The 16,054-nt window shown below is 36.8% G+C and overlaps 1 long non-coding RNA gene across 1 annotated transcript in view; it reads left to right on the top strand.

Annotated features, from left to right (window-relative positions):
- The window catches only part of LOC148978773 (uncharacterized), a 14,781-nt gene extending 7,105 nt beyond the window's left edge, over positions 1–7,676 (top strand). Inside the window, exons 2-3 of the long non-coding RNA XR_016169038.1 lie at positions 5,562–5,650; positions 7,068–7,676. This is a non-coding gene — a long non-coding RNA (uncharacterized LOC148978773). The remainder of the gene's footprint in view (positions 1–5,561; positions 5,651–7,067) is intronic.
- The last annotated feature ends 8,378 nt before the right edge of the window (positions 7,677–16,054 follow it).

Raw genomic sequence — 16,054 nt, 5'->3', positions numbered from 1 at the left:
TAGGTTAAATGGCTAGTAGGAGAACAACAAGGCCGATCTGATTTTGTTTGTCTTGGACAAGCTAATTAAAGTGTCACAATTCATTATACAGGCCGTACCCCACCTTGTCAGATGGAAAATAGGAATATCAATCATTTTGCGCTCCGGCTCAACCTTATCCCATAGCGGATCTTATTGGTTGCTGTCGTGTCAGTCCCGTTTGAGACATCAATGAGGAATGGGTTTCCCCCAAACACGTCAATTTTCTTTCACTTCTTCGCCTTTGTCAGAACGCTGTCATGCAAGCGTGACCTCCCTTACCTCAGAGAGCACGTTGTGTGTGCACTATTGAAGGGTCCTTTACCCTTGTGTTGACATCATGACGAGTGACAGTTGATTTTCCTGTCTTTATTTTACCTCTTTTTTTTCTTTTGATGCATTTTTCAACAAACGATATTTTGCATATCCTACAAACACAAAAGCAAACAGCTTAATTGATAGCAATTCTGTCCAAAGCAGCTGCGTATAGTTTCATTTTACTTTTTGTCAGACAAATGTGTCGACAAATGGCAAACTGACAGCTCTGACAAGCTATTACTGTCCACTACAGGTTATGGAGATGTGTTTTGCTGTATACTATTTTTGGAAGCAGAGACTTCCGAACAGGTATTGTTTTGAGAATGAGAATGTCAGAGATTCATGGGATAATCTACCTAACAATTAGGTCTTTTGGAGAATTTGAAAGATTTTAGATATTTTAAGGCACACTATGCAAGAATTGTACCTTAATATAACAGCTTCAAAGTCATTGGCCGCTGGAAAAACCAGCAATGCAAGTTTAAGAGGAGCGCCCCCGACAAATCTCGCGAGAATCACGACAGGCTTTATGGCAACGACGTCACACACATCAACCACAAAATGAAGCACGAAGACACTTGCGTGCATTTCAGACGTGATACTTGACGAAAGCAAAGAAAACGCGGTCGGAAGAGACTGGAAAAGAGAATAAGCCTCTCTGAATTTTATTGCTGAGAAAGATCAAACAAATATTCTATTTTTCATTGCATACAGGATATCATAATCAGCCTTTGAATATGAAAAATAGTTATTACTACAATAGTTAACTTCGATTATTAAAGTGGAACTTTTTTTCTGTCATCCAGGCACCAAAAGATTGATGTTTTTACACCAGCCATAGGCAATATCAGACTGAACTGTACTCCCAACCCCCGTTATACTGTAAATCACACAAATATCTGCAGAACAAGCTCTGACGAAGCACATCCTTGTTTTATTATCCTTCTCTTTTGGCATGTTTTGCATCCATTGCATTGTTCAGGGGTAAAATACATCTTCAGGAGAAGTGGAGTGGAGTGATAAGTAGTGTGAAAGTCACATAATTATCATAGTAATCATTTCAAAGAGAGACGGTTTATTTGCTATTTACTGAATCAATTGTCAGGGATGAGTAAAAGACAAAGAAATAAAAATAAAACTATGACCATACCTGAGAAAGTTTTGTGAAACCTTAAAAAGAAATATGCTGACACTAAAACTCAAGCCAGGTGTAAGAAATAGGGTCATAAATTGTTTTCATTGATTCTGTCATTGCAATCTTGTAAAACACATTCTTTCATAATGGAATTCTTGTACGTAATCCTCGCTCTTTATGTCTTTTGTCTGAAATAGAGAGATGTCCTTTGAGACTTGATAAAAGTACAAGATCAAAAAGCTCAGAAACAAATAATACTCAGTCTTAAAAAATAAAGGTTCTTTATTGGCATCTATAAAGACCTTTAACATCCACGGAACCTCATTGCGTAAAATGATTTTTATTGAGGAAAATGGTGCTTTAAATTATGAAAATGTTCTGCACATTAAGAAAAAAAAAGTTATAAGAAGTGTTCTTTGTGGAACCTAAAATGGTTCTTATATGACATCACTGAGAATTTTATTTCATGAACTTTTATTAATGGAATTCAGGTTCATCATAATCACCCTTGGCCGCCTTTGATTTATTAAAATGGTCTTGCGGCATGCCATTTTTTATAAAGCATCTCAATTAATATGGTCATGAATCAGCGTGAAAATTTTGCAAAACGTTGTTTAAAATAGTCAAGTTTACCATGTCACACTGCAGGTGAATGTGAACATCCTTTATATTGAAATATAGTATATTTAAATATAAACGGATGTGAGTTAAAGAAGAAAAGTTTAACGATTTGGATGATTAATCCTCTGCTTGTGCAAGTGCATAAATAAGTGTCTAATCAGTTCATGTTCAGATATATTTTCATTATCGGAGAAATTCATTACCATATTTGATGGCTCTGCTCTCTGAGACACTGCAAGTACCACTTGTACTCAAAATGATTATTGTATTATGATGAGAATTCTCATAAGAGCATGTCAGTTTAGAGACGATCATAGAAACTTGCTGCAAGTAGCCTATACTTAAAGGTGAAATTTAATCTAAATTTGTTGTTTTCCCAAGTACAGTATGTATCTGTCTTATATCTTTCAACCTTGGTGCACTGCACTTACCAAATTTCAAACTCTCACAGTTGTCCTAAATTCATTATTTGGTGTGGGCTGGTTCACTTTTTCACACTAATACACCAAAAAACAGCTCCTATAAGAAGTCTCTGTTCCCTCTTTCAGGGAACGGGGACATTAACCTAGACGTTACTTTCTGTTTGTTTGAAATTGATTACAGCAATTTCTGATTGAAAATGTATTAAAGTTTTTATGTGTAACAGAAACAAAGAAAATATGAAAAAGAGTAAACATTTAGATATTTATGTCAAATTAGTAGTTATATCAACTGACTTCTTAGCTGGGTGAATCAGAATATAAACATATTCAATTATAAAATAAAAGCTATAAAATTTAAAACTTTATATATAATATGGACATTTTAGTTTTATTTTTTACTTCTGAGCTTGTTTTTCTCACTGTTTTTTGATCAAAATAAAATGTTCTCTGATCAGGTGTGCTAGTGGTTAAAAATAGCTGAAGCCTCAAAAACAAGCAATAAGAACAGATATGAATATACTCTTCTTTGCATTTATACTGAATGAATAAACGGAAAATAGCAATTTTCCTGCTCTGAGAGAGCTCTACTGAAGTCTAACATCAACATCAAATGTTTGAATGAGTCTTCGTGAATACCCTGCTCTTCTAAAAGCCCGGAAGATCATCAAGGGCACAATTAATTATGTTCACAGTATCGTGAACAGATACTTTGATTAAACTGTTGCAATCACATATCTTGCCATCAGTGAAACATGCGGGTCGTCTCACACCTCACACTGAGAATGCACCATAGGCTAAAAGTATCATTACTGAAGTGATACTGATCCCACTTACCCCTCAGGTCTCTGTAAAGACGCGCCGCCGACCTGCGCAGAACATTTACTCATCGGAGAAGAGGCTCTGATTCATTTTTGCTCACCTTAGGGGGTCAAATACATTTTTTTTCAGTCCTTTGTTACTGATTCATCATTGTTTTATAGAATTCATGTAAATAGTGTTGAAATAGTATAGTAGTTGTGTGTGACTGAGCGTTGACGCAAATGATCTTCAAATCTATGGTCTCCAAGGTGGTTGGGCAAAGTCAAAAGACTATAATACGACTTGTCTCCTTTAATGTAAGTCTATGGGATTTAAACCTTTTAATTTCACGCCAGACTTTTGATCAAATAAATAGCCAATGCACTCTCATCCCAGGGCATCATATAGGTGACGCTTTTGAAATTTCGTCTAAATCCGATGCACATGGCACCCTTTCGCGTCAATATAACACGCTTTGGTTATGGGTAGGTTTAGGTCTGGGGTAGGGTTAGGGTTAGACCACTAGGAGGCGCCTTCTGGCCCATATATATCTGCGTCTCATATTGACACTAAAGGGTGCCATGTGTGTTCGGATGTTGACGCCATTTAAAAAGCGTCACCTATTCACCTTTTTCCTCACTTCTTCGTGGGGGGCGCCATAGCGGCGAGTGACTTCCGGTAAGATGCTCTCAACTTCCGTTAAGTAATTGTCGTCAGCTAAACGCAGTTACGAGTGATGGCAAATAGTGGCGGCTCTGGTAGAATTTGTGCCGTTAAAGGCTGTCACAACAGCTACAGAAAACTAAAAAAACTTTTCTGTTCATGATTTCTTTTGGTCCCTGCATTACATCTACGCTGTTCATCAGTGCAAGATATCCCTGTCACACCACTGCATTCTGCACCTTTCAAAAATCAGAATATAATATAAATAATATATTTATTTTTACATGTATTATTTTTTATAATTTACATTTATTATAGTTTAAATATTGCTTTGTAAAAATGTACTCATGTTGAACCATGCTGCACAGACTATTTAAATGTAACTTAGTTGCTGTTTGTTAAGCCAGGCTAGCAGTGTACGGTATTTATAAATACCCACCTTCCACAACACAGCAGCAGCATGGCTACAAGACCTACCAGGGCCAGCTACACAGGAGCATCCAGCTGTTTCCACTACTCCGTTAGTTTGTACCATAACCCACGCGATGTGATTGGGTTTATTTATTGTCTGACTGGGCTCTACCTCCGCTTTTAAGAAAGTGAACTGCTGATGATTATGGGACAGAATTCGACCAATTTTATTACTGTGTAAGTAATTGTATGCCTTCGTGCTTTTATAATTTCTAAGCTCCTCGCCGTCGACACCCTCAGACAAAACAAGATAATTAATTATGTCAACATATGTGACTGCTGGCCATTGACTCATATCATCAATCCAGGAGGTGGCGCTTGTTAGCTTCGTAGGATGAGGGACAGACAAAGTTATGTTGTTTACGGTCTTCGTTAAATAGTCTTGCCCGTGCTGCCACCGCGAACTAATGTTACCATTGCTTGTTGCCATTATGGATATTGCATATATATAAAACAGATTACAACCTTCGTTTCAGAGCTGTCCAATAACGCCTAAACTAAACGCGTCAACATGCGAACCGGAAGTTTCGAGCATCCTGCCAACGCGCACGCGCAAAGCAGGACGGGTAGTTTCGCGTCCCGTGAAAAAGGTGAATATGACGCCTTGGGATGAGACCGGGCTGAAATAGCACACCTGTCGTCAATAATCTGCCTGATGAGGAATCATTAGAGACAAGATGGTTGATTAGTTTGAAAACACTTTATAATAGGTCCCATTAGATAATGCATTAACTATTAACTAACAATGAGCTATACCGTATAATAATAATAACAGAGAAACCGTATAAATGTGTCATCTTTGGACATGTTTTTGTTGTAAAAGGGGTTAGGCAAAATAAGTCTTTACTTCAGCCTTAACCCCTTCGGTCTGGTATTTATTGAGTCCCGCCTTGGAGCATGAAGTGTTTTATTGGTGCTCAGTGCCTGTATACCTCCTCCACCAATCCATCCACGAATGTAAGGACTCCCTACCTTCAGATAGCCCTCTTCATAAGTGAAATGAAAATGATATCAATGAAAAATAAATCATTACTTCATTTTAACAAATGCATTCAGCTAAACTGCATATTGTGTATATGAAGGGTGATGAAGATCTACTCCACATCCTCTTACAGGGAAGCCCTGGAAGGAAATCCTGCATCAGTTCCACTCCGATTAGCCGTCAACCATGTAGAAGAACGGCCACTGTCACACAGAAGCCAAGGTAATTCGCTTTAATAGCGAGACAACCCTTGGTCTGTTTGGAGTAATGAATACACAGAGTGTGCCAAAGGCCAGCGAGCGTGAACAGCCTAGGAAACAGGCCTGAAGGACCCGTGAAGTCAAGCTTGTAAATACAGACTAGCATCTTATTCCTATTCTGGAGCGTTCTTTGAAGGTTACAAAGAGGTTTTGCATGTAAAATCGAAATGAAATTCAGGAAAAAAGACATCATAGCATCAGTAAAAAAGAAACTCTCGGTTTGTTTGCTTTGTTTCCTGAAGTCTAAGTTACATTGTCCATAATCTAACCTCCGTGGTAACTTTATTATATCTGCTGTTTTGCCTTCTTTGTCTGAATATGAATGTAATAACTTCAGATTTGAGTCCAACAGAAATAAAGAATTCATGCAAACCTGAGCAAAATTGGTTATGTAAATATTGTAGCACCAAAACTAATTTTGACACTGAAGCCACACTTAAACAAATGAATTTCATTGCATTAGATGATAAAATATCAAGGCACTGAGGAATCTGCGAACTGATTTCCTCACTGACATTCTCAATTTTCTGGGCACCTTTTTTTTTTACATCGGTTGTGTGTGAGCTGTGACAAACCGCTATTAATGTGTTTGGACATAATCACCATGCAAGTGTGTTTATTCATTTGGCAGACACTTTAAACTAAAGCAACAGTGCATTCAAGCTATACATTTTATCAGGCCTGCATTGGAATCAAAACCAGACTCATTGGTAGTGACATGTCTTGCAAAATGGTCAAAATGCAGTGCAAAACAACATAGCATAAAAACGTAATATATTTCAATTTATGTGTTTGGGCCACTATCTGAGAGTTTGTTGGTACTGGGTGATGACTATGTTAATGCAGTCTCAGCAAGCCGTTCACAGCCTCCAGCAAGGAAATTACAGTGCAATGAAATAATTAATAGGAGTCTTTCTTCAACACCAGTAGGTCTCACAAATTATACATGAAACATCAAGCTTGAAAAATGCTGCTTCGATAGATTTTAAGGTACAAGCCAGTGTGCATCATGGTATAACTTCAGCACAAGTTTGTAGAAGATTATTAAAATGATGCAGACCTCTGTGAAATTGTAAGTACCGGTAAATCAGTTCCTTGGGTAATTTAGTGCATGCATTAGGTTTTTAGCTTTTTGCAAGCAATTATTTATAAATAAAAATAATGATTAATGAATCAATATCTTGCTTTTGTTAGCCCTAAAAAAATAATTGTGTGAAATACATGTAAAATGCATGAGTTATTATAATGTAGCATGAGTATTTTATATTTGTTATCGTTTTATTTTAATTATTCATTTAAATGCATTATTTATTTATTTCATCAGAAAACATGACTTTTAAATGTAAATCGATAGAAATATGCTTTTTATTTGCCCACAGGATGGTCAGGACATCTACCAGTAGGAGCTAACTGGACCAAACCAAACCCTGACAGCCAAAATGTGGGCCAATGTGGATGTTTAATGACTAATTTTGAACTGAAAACAGGCTTTTAGGGCATCTTTTGTCATATTAATTACATAGTTAATCCATTAAAACATTGCATTATACAATGGGAGAACTGCCATCCGTACCCCGCCGTTGCTGATCAATACCTCTCCACTCAGCGTTTTATGAGGGAGATATTGTGGTAGATGAGCCATTCCCGAGAACTAGATCACTGGAGATGCACGGCAGCGTTCCTATTACAAACCACTGAAGCAACTCAGCCTCTATCTTGAGCCAGCTGACAACCACCTTATATATGGCAGTCACCCCCAACCGCGCAGGCAAGCATTTAATTATAGTCTTAGTCAGGTCAGCAGAGTTGAACGCCGCTGGTAAAGGCATGTCATGTAGACATACGGTGGTGGCATCCTACGTCCGGCCTGTAAGACAAGTAGTATAGTGTTCGTGATTGTGGATAAGGATAGATGTGGATTTTAGAGAGTGGAAAACGTGGATTGAATCGTGGAATCCAGTCATCTATAGTAGGCTTATAACACGATATATCACGGAATTTGGCAGATTTTGGAGGAATAAATCAAAAGAAGGGCTTTACACTTACACTATTGTCTCATTAGTGGAAAATGATATGAAGTCACATTTTAATATCTGAAATGCACCACAGAAAAATTCACATAGCCACGCAGTCAGAAAATGACAAGTGCAGTAGCTTATTACTTCAAAAGCTTGCATAAAGGTAACCAACAATTGTTTTGGAGAGGAAAAAGCAGTCTGTGTTTTGGCATTCAGACTATATCTGTTGACAACATCTATTGGGAAAAAATTCTCTCTATTAGCATGCAAGCGGTGGATGGCTGCCTCATCTGCCAGGCCCTCAGAGGTGTCCCTAGGGCATGCTCATGGTCAACATCCCCTCACAGGTGGAGGGGAAGCTGACACTCACGTCAGAACGGGCCAAAGCCCCCTCGGCTGTTCAACACTTTCTGCAGCACTTATGCAGATTGGTTCTGAGTTGTAGTTCAGGAAGGGTCTGCATGAGAATTGTTCATTAGTCGCCTACACACACAAGTCCAAAGTTTGAAAGTGAAAATTATACCTTTCTTTACTAGCGAGAAGTAACCGTGAGTAAACATGTCAATTAATACATTAACTAATGTTAACAAATGAGAACTTGTGTTTTTATTTAAAGATATAAATCCCCTAAGGAATAATATGGAGATAAAAGTGAATCAGAAATGACATCGCAGTTTAAGTATACAATTTTCATTAAATTGCCTCTTGATCATTTTTCAAGTCAACAGAGCTCTTGGAATGTTTACTGGCTTGCATGCTACATTATGCATATGCAAAATCATCAGTTATTAATGTTTTTGTTGAACTACACTGTTCATAGGCGAATAACACCCAATGATTGACAGGAGATGTACCGCAATAACTACTATGATTTCACGAACTGGTTGTTTGTGAGTTGATGAAGTAAGGAACCATTGATGACAGGCAGTTGAATTATTAGATTATAATGCACACCAGAGAGTGTGTGTGATTACCTGAGTCTGTGTGTCTTCACAGTTTTAGGCAGCAGAGTCTTTACTATAGGCGAAACTGTAAGTTTATCTGCTTCAAAAACAGTGTGGTTATTACCTTGCTATAGTGGAAATGTCATGTTGTTAAACTATTTTACTGATAAATTTGTAGGAGTAGTGCTTACAAAACGTACCGAACCGTACCATACCATGCATTGGAAAAGCGCCAAAGCGTGCCTTACCGAACCGTACCGTACCATGCAGTGGAAAACCATTACACTTGTTTCAGCATTTTTATAGAACATTTAAAAGTAATAATGTTTGCATTGTTCAACATTTAATGAGAATGCTAGCAAAACATTTTTAGAACATATTTTTGTTAGCTGGGAAACTTCTTTAGAGTGCACCTTTAAAATAGCTTACTCCCTTCCTGATCCCAGAGCTAAAATCATAGGGAGAAGAGAAAGGGAGTCTGAAGTTGATTGTGAGCAATGGCTGGAACACTTAGGAGCTAGACAGCAGCCATGCTGGTTTGTGTCTCGCTTCTCTTCATCTCACCTCCTGTTGTGTTCCACCACCATAATGCTCATCATGACAGGACCTCTTGACTGGGCACGAAAGACCAGCAGGAGAGTGAGGAACACTGCTGAGACCTCGGCTTTGAGTTCTGTCCATAACAACAGCATCCACAGGGGCGGCTTCAAGCTACAATGCTGAGAGTAAACTGAAGAGTGGGACAAAGATTAAGGAACTAAACATAACTGAGAGCCAGTGCCTGCTTGTTATCATCTGACCAATCAGCGGTGCGTCCTTCATGCCAGCGAGTTCTTGTGGACTTGGTTTGACTGAAAAGGACTACAGCAGCGGGGTCAGGTCTTGTGGACGTTACACGTGGAGCTCGACGCTCGCTGTGAGCTGAGGTTCGTAATCAAGAGTGTCTGGCTTTTCGGCCATCATCAGCCCTCATCCGCCCTTATCCTGCTGTTTTACTGATTATTAGCAGACACATCAATAGAGAAGGTCTGATCAATCAAAATCAGGATGACAGAAGACCAATTTTACCATAGCGACAGTCGCAATTAGTCCAGAACAATCAATGAGGGATCATCAGATATTAAAATATTAATAATATTTATTTACATAAAGTGGATATGCATTTTAAGCAATGTTTTTTAAAGGATTGGGGATGGTAAGATTTTTTTAATATCTTCGAAAGTAATCTCTTATGCTCACCATGGCTGCATTTATATGCTACAGACACATAAATATGGTCAAAAACAATACAAAAGTGAATTTTGCATAATAGCTCCCCTTTAACCAACGCTGCTTCCGAATATGTCTATTTCCGTACTAGGTGAAAAACATTGTGAGCAGAGAAGAGTATGTCCGAATTCACGTGAAAGTGACGCAACTGCCACCGTAGGTCACATGACAGTGTAGCGTATCTGAATTTCATTCATTCATTCTACACACATAGAGCATGTTTTTTGTGAAGGTCTAAAATTAGTTTCAAACCAAAAGTACTATCCAGCATGCAATTTCGGAGGCAGCACATGTCAGGCTGTGTATAGCGGTATCAACACAGAATCACGGATCCAAGATGTCTAAAGCAGAACAATCAAATTACTTGAGCCTGATGGAAAGAGAAAGATCCTGCTGAGAGAGATTTAGGGTCTAGATGTTCAGTGCTCTCTCAACTACAAACAGATAAACAGTCAATGCACAAGTGCCCGTTCAACCCAGCATAAGCAGGGCTGAATGTTCAGGTTTAATAAAGCCCACCACCAGTGCTATATGGACATCAATCTGGGACTGTAGCTGAAAACACAGAGATACTCCTAATAGGAATTTAAAGCAGTGTGTAAAGCACCTGCAGCCAATAAAAGTTGTAACAGTCATCTTTCACTGTGCGTTAGATCCTCTCAGCCTCGTGTTTATTTGGCCAAGTCACATTAGCTTGAGTTCACAAGGGAATAATACTATTCTATTTGTCTTGTGATTGTATTGAGAATCTATTATCAAATTGTTGCATAACATCTACAACAATTCAAGAATATGAATGCAATATTTTATTTTTTTTATTTTTTTTGGTCATAGTCTGGTTTAGTTTAGTATTTTAAATGTATTTACATGTCACATGATTCATTCTAATTTGCTGATTTGCTGCCCAAGAAAGAAACATTTCTTATTATTATCAATGTTGAAATGTTGCTTAATATTTGTATGGAAACTATGACTTATTTCAGGATTCTTTGATGAAAGTTCAAAAGAACAGCCTTTATTTGAAATTTATTTATAAATCTTTTGCAACAAATAAAGATTTGTACTGTCACTTTTGATCAATTTAATGCATATATGCTGAATTAAAATATGAATTCCTTAATAAAAATAAACAAATAAATAAACCCACCCCAAACTTTGTATCTGTATTGTATATAAATATGGTCAACGACTGTTTACATGCATATAAGATTAAACATCAACCAGCATTGCAGTTTTTAGAAGCCCCAACAAGGCAGGTCAAATGAGTCATAAATGTATGTGTTAATGTCTAAAAGTATCTGCTTTGTGAATGAATGTTAAAACACTTTGTTTTAATCGGTTATTTGAAACTAAATAACAAACTTTTTAGTTTTATAACCACAAATGCTAGCCTTGCTCAGTTCTGTGATGATTAGCGTTCGTGACTCTCCTGTTCGAACTCGTTCATCAACATGAACGAATCTTTTTTTCGAGTCATTTCGTTCGATGAATGAACCTAATGACTCGAAAAAAAGATTTGTTCATTTTGATGAACGAGTTCGAACAGGAGAGTCACGAACGCGCATCACACACAGAACAGAGCAAGGCGAGCATGTGTGCTTGAAGTTTTTTATTTATTTTTGAAATGACCGATCTTTTCGCTAGATAAGACCCTTATTCATCGTCTGGTGTCGTTTAAAGCCATTTGAAGCCTCATTGAAACTCTCATTTGGATCTTGAACCGTTTGGCGCCCAAAGTCCATTATATATGGAGAAAAATCCTGGAATGTTTTCATCAAAAACCTTAATTTTTTTTTCCACTGAAGAAAGAAAGACATGGACATCTTGGATGACATGGGGGTGGGTAAATTATCAGCAAACGTTTTTTTTTTTTTTCAAGTGAACTACTTTAACATGTATTTAGTAAGAAGAGTGCCAAACCGATAATGAACTTGTGTACTTGAAACAAACCAACAAAAAAAAAACATTTGAGGACAACTTGTCGTGCTGAAAGTTTTCAATTACAGCAGAGGTTCAGATAACTGAAGTGTTTCCCCTCGAAGACAGACGATGACTAATTGTACACTCAAAAGGAGATTTGGGAGTTTTAGTATGCAGGCTGTGATGTAATACATCAAAACACTGATTCAGTGTTTGAACTAGTCTGACTTTCTTTAGAGCAAGGGGAAAGTTGGACTAGTTCAAGAGTCACTCACTTCTTCCCCCAGAATAAGCAAACCTCATCACCTGTGTGTTCAGTGCCATATTCCAAAGTAATGTCCCGATGAATGCATGCATGAATTCCATTTAATGCCTACTAGAAATATAAGCATAGGCGTATATCTTATTTCATTTTTTTAACGAAGGGATCTTTTTTTTTCCTCCTGAGAAAAAGGCCTTAATCTCACATTTGTCTCCTCTGGAGTTTCAGAACAGATCTTAAATGTCACGAACAGATCTCAGATTTGTCAAGATGAAAGAGCGAGTTCTGAAAGTTTTCCTTGGGGTAAGTATTCCGTACAAATTCATCCTATGAATTTTTAAATGTGTTGAGATACCTGATATATAAACATTTGCACAGTGCTGTCTCTCCTGTATAACTTTATAATCAAAATGTAAGATGAACTGATGTTTTATTGCATTAATTGTGACACATGTACTGATCTACAATCAAAGTTGCTTTAGTTACAGTCCAAATTGACTACTGACAAATATATGAATTAAAATATAACGGATGTGGATCTATCAATGTTCTGTCAGTGTTTCAGATCAACTCCAGAGCCGTCCGGAAGATTATAAAACATGACAGTATCGGCAGGTCCCCAGATAGAGAAGTGCTTAGCTTTCACAAAGTAGGATTCGTAATAGTCTTTTATACTTCTATACCGAGCCCATATTGAACGCTTGTGACACATGAAACCGCCAGGCCATGAAGAGAAATAACTACTGTCAGCTTTCATCCGAGCTTCAGAAGATTTAAACCCCAGTGGAGAGAGCGGACGAGCACTGCAGAAGCAGAACAGAGATCCCGTTTACATGTTATTCAAATTCATTGTTTTATCAATTCCAGGTTACATGCAGAAGCTACAGAGCTCGCATCTACAAGTTACTTGTAAGTTTAATCATTTTTTATTTATTTATTTAATTCTATTTCCTTTTATGTGCATAATTAATACTATTATACAAGTATATTTTAAAAAAAATAGTGTTTGTACATTATTATTATATAATAATGCATCTGCATCTACATATTTATTTATTCAAAATAAATACATTTTTTCAACATATGTGCTTAAATATGAAAATTATTTTCAGAGTTTCAAGTATATTTAATTAAAAATATATTTTTCTTTATTTTTTATTAAAATATTTTAAATGCAATGACATATGTATTTATTTATTTTACCATCTGTTGTAGGTATTAAGCAAAATAATCTTTATTCTATTAATTCTGCATCTAAATATTTATGTTTGTTTGTTTGTTCAAAATAACTATTTTATCAAATATTTAATATTTTTTTTAAAAATACTTAAATTAGGGCTGTCAAATGATTAATCGCGATTAATCGCATCCAAAATAAAAGTTTGTGTTTACATAATATATGTGGGTGCACTGTGTATCATTATTTTATATATATATAAATACACACACATGCTTGTATATATTTAAGAAATATTTTCATGTGTATATAGATTTATATATATATATAATTTATATTATATATAAATATAAATATTTTATATATAAATCATTTTTTTTTCATAATTATACAAGCACTTGTGTGTATTTATACAAAATAATTAAACACAATGCATCCACATACATTATGTAAACACAAACTTTTATTTTGGATGTGATTAATCGCAATTAATCATTTGACAGCCCTAATTTAAATGCATTAGGATGTGTATTTATTTATGTTATGCAAAATACAAAAACAAATCTTCTACATCTAAATATCTATTCATTCATTCATTTATTCATTCAATCAATTGTGTTTTCTAAATAATTATATTTCTGCAACATATAGCCTATGCTAAAATATTGCAATTAGTTTTAGAATTTTACATATTCTTAATAAAAGAATGTTATTTTATGAATTTTATGAGAATATTGAAAATGCACTAAAATATGGAACAGATTTACATTTTATTTTAAAATCTTATAATTTTCTAAGCTTCGGAATTATGTGTTGAAAAATGAAACGTTCTATGACGTTATTTTCTAAAGGGAAAAGGTACATTGCACCTCGCAATGTTTCCATAATTAATTTCTAATTGATTTTCATTTTCCATCATGTGTGCAGCAGTCTGTGTCTATATTTTCACAGGGAAGTTTCTGGATAAGTTAGAGCTCTTTGTTCTCTCTCTCTCTCTCTCTTCTCTGGCTGACACTGTCCTTTGCTCACATCATCTCTCACTCTCCTTCCTTGCGGCTCACATCCATTTCTTTTCTTTTGCCTATTCTCTCTCTGTCTCTCTCTCCAGTGCCACCCTAACAAAATTATTTATCCCTGTATAAAATATAAATGTAAGCATTGTTTTCTGTATCGCATTTTAGCAGCTGCGCTTTAATGTGATGAAATAAAGAAGATGTACGGTGAAAAAATGTCAAGAAAGCACGTCTGCACAGATGCTCACAGTGTGTTGTCATCTTCATTAAATGACTATGACTCTTGTGAACCGGTTCTTTTTGGTGAGTCAAAAACCAGCCAGTGTAGCCCATTTCACAAACAAATGGACTGTTTTTTAGCCTATATTATTTTCCATAATGCTTCTCATTGTTTATTTTGAACTGCGGCATGTAATTATTCTTGGCATGCAAATTCTCCTACTGCCCACTCCACCTTCATCACGGATATATTTGACATCCGACATAATAAAATGAAACCCATTAGAAGGTCCTGATCATGGAAGCTATTATTAGAGTTTGGTAATAGTCAGTGGATTGGTCCCCTGGCCTAAGTGACCTGTTGTGAACCTGATTCATCAAACCCTAACGTTATGGGACGATTCAAGTTTGACTTTTCTGTTAAAACCACATCATTCATTTCAGTTGGATCGCTAATCATGGGCCATAGGTTCTTGGACCCTGATAATTGCAGCTTGCAACTCTTTTGTTTTTAATTATGCTACAGATGTTGTATGATATAAGTAGCCTATATGTGATTGAATGCTTGTTTGCTTTGGTGTGGCCAGCACTCACAGTCCTCATGTCAGCCCATAAAAAGATCCATGCCTTCTCTCTATGCTTTCAGATTCAGGTGTCTGGTATGGAACAATAAGTATGGCTTTACCCCTGATTAAGAGTTCTCCCATCGGGGCCCTAAGATGGGGAGCCACAGACCCCCATGCAATTAAATCAAGTTCTTTTTTAATGAGGAGTGTGTTTATTAAGTCCATTCAGGGACTTGTCCACAGAGGCTGTTAGCATTGCTCTCTGATTAGGAAGGCTAAGCAGTCTCAAGAGCTGCTTGTGAGAAAGCAGCAAGCAGAAGTTGTTAATATGGGAGGTATGGTAAACAATCTATTTTCTAACAGTTAGCGCCTCGGCTAGGGCCAGATTGACGGGGGGAGAGAGAGCGCAAAGACACTTCAAAAGGGAGGGTGGACACCAGTCTGCGAAATGAGAAAGCAAACTGTCTGGTTTAGGGGTGTGTGGCTCACTGATATCACAGGTGTAGTTTCAGAGAGGAAGACACTTTGTTGGGTGGAGACAAAGAAAATGAGTGAGGTAGGAGTCAGGCCAAATATACCCCGTGTTCCGTGGTGCCATGGGTTTCGGATACGATGCTTTAGACAATACTGCCACCTATAGGCCTGCTCCGATCTAGCATCCCGGGATCTGAACACTGAATGTGCTTTAGAACGTGAGAAAAGAATATTTGAGAAGTTGGTCGTGACACAATGTTAAGCCTGCAAAGCTGTCGCAAGATAAGTCTTTTTTTATTTTTAATTAAAATTGTATTTATTTATTTTTGAAAAGTGATTTTGCCGTTTTTATTAGTTTTAGTCCACAACATCACCTCCATTCAAAATGTTTAACGAACACTCTTCTTGGTCGGGCTTCAGTTTGCAAATGCCGGGAATATTCTCCACAACAGTGCGAATTGCATCCCGTGTATCCATATCTGCGGTCGTTTTCGATTTCCCCAA

This window comes from Pimephales promelas, chromosome 6 (assembly GCF_988280905.1).
Source record: "Pimephales promelas chromosome 6, fPimPro1.hap1.1, whole genome shotgun sequence".
Taxonomy (NCBI): domain Eukaryota; kingdom Metazoa; phylum Chordata; class Actinopteri; order Cypriniformes; family Leuciscidae; genus Pimephales; species Pimephales promelas.
The sequence above is the reverse complement of the archived record's forward strand: the minus strand, read 5'-3'. Positions and strand labels throughout refer to the sequence as shown.